Source organism: Elephantulus edwardii, unplaced genomic scaffold, assembly GCF_000299155.1.
Source record: "Elephantulus edwardii isolate Elephantulus edwardi_28Jun2011 unplaced genomic scaffold, EleEdw1.0 scaffold00058, whole genome shotgun sequence".
In the NCBI taxonomy this organism is placed as follows: Eukaryota; Metazoa; Chordata; class Mammalia; order Macroscelidea; family Macroscelididae; genus Elephantulus; species Elephantulus edwardii.
Genome location: NW_006399808.1, coordinates 7463778 through 7471708, shown reverse-complemented (window position 1 = coordinate 7471708; position 7931 = coordinate 7463778).

The window sequence follows — 7931 nt, the reverse complement described above, 5'->3', positions numbered from 1 at the left end:
AGCCGGACTCCGCCCGCGGAGGTGAGTGGGAGCGGAGGAGCGGGGAGCGTGGAGGGGCGCCCGCTGCGAAGGGGGAATGAGGAGCCGGGGACGGAGCTGGGGGGCCGCTGAGACGGTTGGTTGAAGGAGCCCGGAGAGCCGGCTGTGCACGGAGCCCGAGGGAAATAGAGGTGGCGGAGCCAAGGGGCCTGGGGGGCGCGCGGACTGGGGAGACCGGAGGCTGTGTGGCCTTGAGGGACAAGGCTGGAGGCTGTGGGAGGCGGGAGGGTGCGGGGAGATCCGGGGTCCCGAGGGCCTGTGGACGCGGGGGGCATGCTCGGGTCGGGGTGCAGGCCGGGTGGCGTTCGCACATGGAGGGGACGGACCCCGACCTCACGGGTGGGGGTGCGATGGGGGTCTGGGTCGGGCTCCGCCTGGAGGGGCTAGGGCCGGGGGCGAGGGTCCCCCGGCCCAGAAGCATCGAAATTGAGACCTGTGGTCAAGAGAAGGAAAAGGAGCCCTTAGGGACCTCATTTAGGGCTGTGGTGTTTTCACAGGTGTCTCTCCACGAACACTACCGTAGGGCGCTTGGATCTTAGCGATTTGGTGGTGATTTTTGTCTTTTTTTTTCAAGAAACTGCGGTTTCATGGACAGTATTGTTCACTGATTTGCCAAAGTGGCCGAAAGGAAGTGATGTTTAGACAAGACAGTGTAAAGGAGTGATTCTGAAAATAAGATTTCTTTTCCTTTTCTTCTAATAGTAGCAACGTACTTTGGCTCCCTAATTTACAAGTTATAGATCTAAGCATTCCAAGCACTTAAACTGGCCACAAGACTTTGGGCGTGTGGGTTTTTCAGACACTCAGTATTCACTGGTTCCACTATGTTAAAACAATGGTGAGTACAAGTGTCTGGGTTGAGAAGGCACAGAATGAGATGTGAAGTCACCAACAGGCCAAGAGGCGGCCAAATGTCCTCTCCTTGATAACGCAGATTATCGCTTCACCATTTGATGGATGTTTTTGACTGATCTGCACTAGTATTCAAATGCACTTTTGCAGGTAGTGTATGAAATATTTTTAGTAAAATGATCTAGAGAAATAAGGTTAGAGCATGCTGCTTGTTGACAGCTAACAGAACTAGAACAGGTGGGTCCACTGATAACTTTTTATAGAAGACCCAATAACCAGACCGTTGTCTCAGGTCAACTCAGCAACCCCCACTAGGATTATACCAGAGTAGAACTGCCTCTTAGGGTTTTCCAAGGTTGTGATATTTTTGGAAACAAACTGCCATCCTTTACATCGCTGTAAATGGCTTGGGAGGAGATGGCCTGGTCTATCTCCTGAGGAACAGCTGGTGGATCCAAGCCACTTGCCTCCGGGTTGGCAGAGCAGCAACTCCTTACCCACTGGATCACCAGAACGTCTTCATAGAGGGGCTACTACTGGGTTAAGATAGCTGCTGAGTGCTTTAATAGATGTGCTCCCTGTGCTGTTTCTAGAAGTAGCATAAACAGTTGTGGCAGAAAAATAATTGCACTGTTGACCTTGGTGAAAATCAATTCATTTCCATTTTGTATGCTGTCAAGTGAACGCAGGTGGCACTGCTTACAGCCTTGACTGCTGACAGCCCTTGACTGCTGACCAGAAGGTAAATGGCCCCCTGCGGCTCCGTGGGAGGAATCTGGTGATGGGAGGAATCTGGTGGTGGGAGGAATCTGGTGGTCAGCTTCCCTAAAGATTTATGGTCTTGGAAACACCCTGAGGCAGTTCTGCTTTCCCCTGTCTGATCACTGTGTATCAACATGGACCAATAAGCAGTGTTTTTTTTGGTTGGTTTTGTTGTGCTGTTCAATTATAATACGACTTCATGAAATCTTTGACTTTATTCCTTTTACTATTTCTTTGGTTATGGGATTTGCCAGGTTGTTTCGATTAATCGGTTATTTTCTTTTGCAAACTGATACTTACTGTTTAATCTTCATGTGATGATGACTTACAAATTGCAGCAAGCTTTTAAATTACATTTTGTATAGTCTGTGTGTACCTTCAAATGCTCAGTGGAATAGTGCTACTTTGAGGCTATTTCATAGAGTTGTATGTTTTATATAATAGCATACTTAATAGATTCCCCTCTTTCTTTTGATCTGAGTGAAAGTTTACAAAGCAAATTGGTCTTCCATTTAACCATTCCTACATGTTTTGTTTCATACCCACCACTTAAATGCACTCTTCCACTCCCTCCCTGAAAATCTTTTATCCTACTCCATTCTGCCTTCAGCGCTTTCTCTTGCCGTTTTGATTTTATGTGGTTGGATATATTCTAAGGAGTTAAGTGCTTCCCTGATAATGTTCACTTCATAGGCCTGCCTACTGTTCGGTTGAAAGTTGAGCCACATGAGTTGAGTTTTTGTTCCACGTTCGAAGGGTACTTAGGGTTCCTAATAGTTTATTAAAAGTTTTCTGTTTTGTTAATGTTTCTGCTTAGCAGTTCTTTATGACTTGAAATTGACTCAACAGCAGCGGGTTTTTAGTTTTTGACAATTTTGACTTTCACTCAGTTGTAAAGAATGTCAGTTTTAAAGTAGAGCAGTTTTTCTACAGCTAAAAGATCTTTATTACTCCAAGTGAAATCGTTAAGACTATAGTGGCAGAAGATGCAAGCTTATTTAGTCATTTTTGCTTCAGTAGCACATTCCCCTTTTAGCAAATGCTCTTATTTACAATGGCTTGTAAATATTTTTATTTTGCTAGTCATTAGACCCCCTCAGTACTTTAGAATTTTATCACAACTGATTTAAAATTATGATAGCGTCACTGATAATTAAAATTTGAACATTATTTTTGAGAAATTTTTACATCTAGTGAATTAAAACTATTACTGTTTTATTATTGCTATTTTTGCCTTTGGCTCTATTAACTAGCTTTTCTTCCAGGGTTTAGCTCTATGTGTGGTATAATAAATGGTGTTAATACTTGGAAGTAATTAATATTGCTGTTAACTCCCATGAAAATCTTTCTTGTCTTCAAATTTTACCCTCTTCATTCTTTATGAGATGATGTATTGTTTGTGAAGATCCTATTCCATTTTACAGTTTTTATATCTGTGCTAAGAGAAGAAGCAAAGAATTCTTGGAGATGGTGCAGCCAGGAAGATCCTTAGAGAAAGATGGGAAAACTTCTTCTCACATACTTTGAGCATGTTGTTAGGAGGGACCAGTCCTTGGAAAAGGACATGATTGTATGTGCACCCATGTTTATTGCAGCATTTTGTTCTTGTTAACGAATTACTAGTATATCCACACGGTAAAATATTACACAACACTGAAGAACAATAAACTTGTAAAACACTGCACAACATGGATGAGTCAGGAAGACATTATCCTGACTGAAATATCTAAGTCACAAAAGGACAAGTACTGCATTAGACCACTGTTATAAAAATAGGATGGACAAGAGGAGGAGGAAAATAATAGATAATAAATAGGTGAAGCGAAAGACTGAAAGGGATTAGACCTGTACTTGGACCAGAAGGCAGTCGTCAGAGCAGAGCAGGGAAACACTGCATGGTTCAAAATTGGGAAGAGTGTACGTCAGGGGTGTGTCCTATCTCCATACCTTTTCACCCTATATTCAGAACAGATTATCCGGGAGGCTGGGCTCTATGAGGAGAAGTGTGGCATCAAGATCGGTGGAAGATTTCATCAACAATCTGCGTTACGCAGATAACACAACCCTGCTTGCTGAAACTAAAGAGGACCTGAAGTGCCTACTGCAGAAGGTCAAGGACTGAAGCCTTCAATATGGATTGAGACTCAATATCAAGAAAACAAAGATTCTCTCCACTGAGCAAATTGGCAGCATCAGGATGGATGGTGAAGAAATTGAGGTTAACAGCTTTAGTTTGGTTGGCTTCACAGTCAACACTCTTGGCACTAGCAGCCAGGAAATTAAAAGACACATTGTGATGAGAAAGTCTGTTTTTAGGGACTTCTCCAGAGTACTGAAGAGCACTTTGGGGACTAAGGTTCACCTGATACAGGCCACAGTCTTTGCAGCTACTTGCTGTGCATCAGAGAGCTGGACAATGACTTGGGAAGATAGAAGAATTGATGCCTTTGAGGTGTGGTGCTGGAGAAGAGTACTGAGTGTACCATGGACTGCTAAGAAAATGAACAGGTTGACCCTGGAGAAGGTTAAACTGGGCTGCTCCTTAGAGGCAAGGATTCTGAAGCTTTGTCTGACATACTTTGGACATGTTGCAAGGAGGGACCACCAGTCCTTGGAGAGGGACATCTTGCTTGGGAGGGTGGAGGGACAGCACAGGAGAGGAAGAGGAAGACCCTCTGTGAGGTGGATTGATTCAGTGACTGGGATAATCGGGGTGGGTGTGTCAGAGACAGACTGGCACAGAACAGGGTTTAGGGCTGTTGTATATAGGGTTGCTGTGAGTCACAGGCGACTCGATGGCACATAACAACAACAATAAACAATCTGGAACAAGATACGAATTACAAAGTGAATTGAGGGGGAGGGAGAAAAAAATTGTGTTTCAATGAATAAATGAAAACCCATCCTTCCTGTAAGCTTTCACGACTTAAAGGAAGAGATTTTTTTTTTAAAGGATATTGTGAAAGTGGATGGTCAGTGGAAGAGGGGAAGATCATTGATGAGATGGATTAACAGTGACTGTAATGATGGACTCAAGTGTGGCAGAGATGATGAGAATGGCACAGGATAGGGCAGGGTTCAGATCCATCGATCATGGGGTTACTGTGAGTTGTACTTGACCCGATGACAACAAGAGCTGCCTCATTTTTTTAGGTATCAAACTGATTTATGTATGATATGAATGTAATTACATATTTTGCTAAATTACCTATGAAGGGTTTTTGGGTTGGGGTGGTGTTGTTTTTATGGTGATGGTATTTGGTGGAAAAATATAGGATGGCTTAATTTTCATTCTTTTACTGGATTTAGATTTCATAGAGAATGTTATCTCATGTCCAAAGTAAGCATTTAAATTCTCGAGAGCTTGGTAGTAGACCCAATTTTTTTCCCCACTTTGCTCTTAATGTTGATATGTTTGCACAATGCTTTGTCTTTAACATTTGCTTGCATGTGGGTTTTTGTTTTTTATTTTATTTTATTGGGAAAAACATAATGGGGGTACAAGGATATGAGGGTTGGGGGCAGAAGGGTGAGGATGGGCAGGGATGCAGTTGCAGAGCTGCACAATTTGGTTGGTGGGGGGAGCAGGTGAAGGAAATGAAAGGAACCAGTGGGGGCCAGATGCTACAGGGGAATGGTAAGCATTTTCCAATGGCAATTAAACCAACTGTCTTATTGATTTGGGAACTGGATGCAGACTCTCTGGCTTCTTCATGCTGAACAGGAGCGTTGATTGAAGGGGGAAAGGGAGGACACTTTGTCACCTTACTGGTGGTCATGGGTTAAAGCTGCTTGCCTTCTTCTGTTTGAAGATATTTTCCTGTCATTTGCTCCCCTCTGGACTGCAAAGTGTTTTCCCAGGTGGGTCCAGTGGGGATGGCTGGTTGAACCCAGAGTCTCCATCCTCCTTTGCTTCCTTAACTGGCAGTTGTATTACCTTTTTGTCACTGGCACTGGGTTCAGGATATGTTGTTGAGCCTTGATCTTCACTGAAGACCAGTCATCAACTGTTTAGCTGTTAATTTATCAACAAACAGAAATCTGTAGAAGGCCATAGTGGCCCTCCAAGTGGTCCGCTGCTCCTGCAGCCCACCATGTTGTCTCTGCCTCCGCCGCCATCTTGGATCTCGCATGTGGTTTTTTTTAAACTCTTGAAACATAAAAAATTTTTTTCTTCTGCTCTAATAGTATGTATGCTGTAACACATAGCTGTTGTTGTTGTTGTTATGTGCCATCGAGTCACTTGGGACTCATAGTGACCCTATGTACAACAGCTCTAAACTCTGCTCTGTCCTGTGCCAATCTCACTGTCACCGACACACTCATCCCGATTGTCCCAGTCACCAAATCAGTCCATCTCCCAGAGGGCCTTCCCCTCCTGCGCCTGCCCTCCACCCTCCCAAGCATGATGTCTTTCTCCAAGGACCGGTCTCTCCTTACAACATGACCAAAATATGTCAGACGAAGCCTCAGAATCCTTGCCTCCAAGGAGCAGCCCAGTTTAACCCTCTCCAGGATGAATCTGTTTTCTTAGCAGTCCATGGCACCCTCAGCACTCTTCTCCAACACCAAAGCTCAAAAGCATCAATTCTCCTGTCCTCCCTGGTCATTGTCCAGTTCTCTGACGCATAACAAGTGATTGCAGAGACCATGGCCTGTACCAGACGCACCTTAGTCTCCAGAGACACACCATTGCTCTTCAGTACTTTAGAGAGGTCCCTAGCAGCAGACTCTCCCATCGCAATACATCTTTTAATTTCCTGGCTGCTGGTGCCAAGAGTGTTGATTGTGGAGCCAAGCAGACTAAAGCTGTGAACAATCTCAATCTCTTCACCATCCATCCCGATGCTGCCAGTTGGTCCAGTGGTGAGAATCATTGAGGGATAGTAAATAGGGCAAGAACAGAGAAAATCCCTTGACTATGCATGTTATCATCATGGTGATTCTTTTTCTTTAGTTCTTGTGCTTCTTTTGGCCTTGGGAAATCAAGACCTTAACTAGAAATAGGAATGCATAGGTCCATACACTTTTGGAGAACAAATCAGTATTTGCACATTGTCTCTGCACTGCCTGGTATTCTGCCATTTGAAAATATAAGATACACAGTTCGAATCCACCAGATGTTTTGCCGGAGGAGGGTCAATCTCATCCTGTACTAGTCAGATCCAGTTTGACGGTACACACACCCACACCCCATACACCCACACAAATAAAATTTTAAAAAAGAAAATATAGGTACAAATAAGTGGTACGATGTACCCACACACCCTTCTCCTGTACATACAGTGCCATCAACTTAATGATCTGGTTGAGTTTAGTGACATCATAGCTCTTACATTTAAATGATCAGTTAACTAGTGCTGCAGTTGAAGCATTTGGCTGTTAACTAAAAGGTCTTTAGTTCAAACCCATTAGCTGCTCCTTGGTGAGAGAAATGAGGAAGTGTTCTATAAAGCTTTATATAGTGTTGGAGACACTGAGTTCTGTCCTCTTGTGCCATGTAGAGTCTATTTGAGTTGGAATAGAGAGGCCAGATGGCAGTTCAGGTGTGGTTTTGGGTTTGGTTGCTTCTCTATATAAGGGGCCCACCTACTGATAAAATCACTTAGCGAATATAACATAATGTCAGTTTAGCCTGTCCCTTGTTTAGGATGATATAAACTAGGCAAATTTGTACCACAGTGTTTTACTACATAATTTTTTTTTTTAGTGTTTCCTTATAAAATATTGTTTCATAGTATGTATTCTAAGAGACTTGTTAAAGAGATCTCACTGTAGAACTGCTCCATAGAGTTTTCCTGATGGAAATCACCAGGCCTTTCTTCTTTGGCACCATGAGTAGATTCCCAAAGAAACCATTATGTTAATAGTCAGATGCAGCTTGATAGCAGGGGTTTGGATTTTTTTTTATTGTTACTGTTCATTCCAAAAGAGTGTTCTAGGGCAATGAACTGTATTTGTATTTGCCTTACATTCTTTTTTTTTTTTTAATAATTTTAATGAACATTTACAGAGAATTTGGATTTCCATTCATTCATTGCTGCACTTCTCTACCCGCCCAGCTCTCTCCCCCCGCCCCCCAGTTCGCTCCTCTCTTTCAAAAGTAAAAGAAAGACTCCCTCCCTGGTACACAATCCCCCCGCACCCTTCCCACTGTCCCAAGTACATCCCACTATGTAACCTTAATTGTGAACTCTTGTGATAACTATAATACCCTACCATACATCGCTTTTAAATTATTCTCTCCCTCATCTGTTTCAGTGCAGTATACACAATTT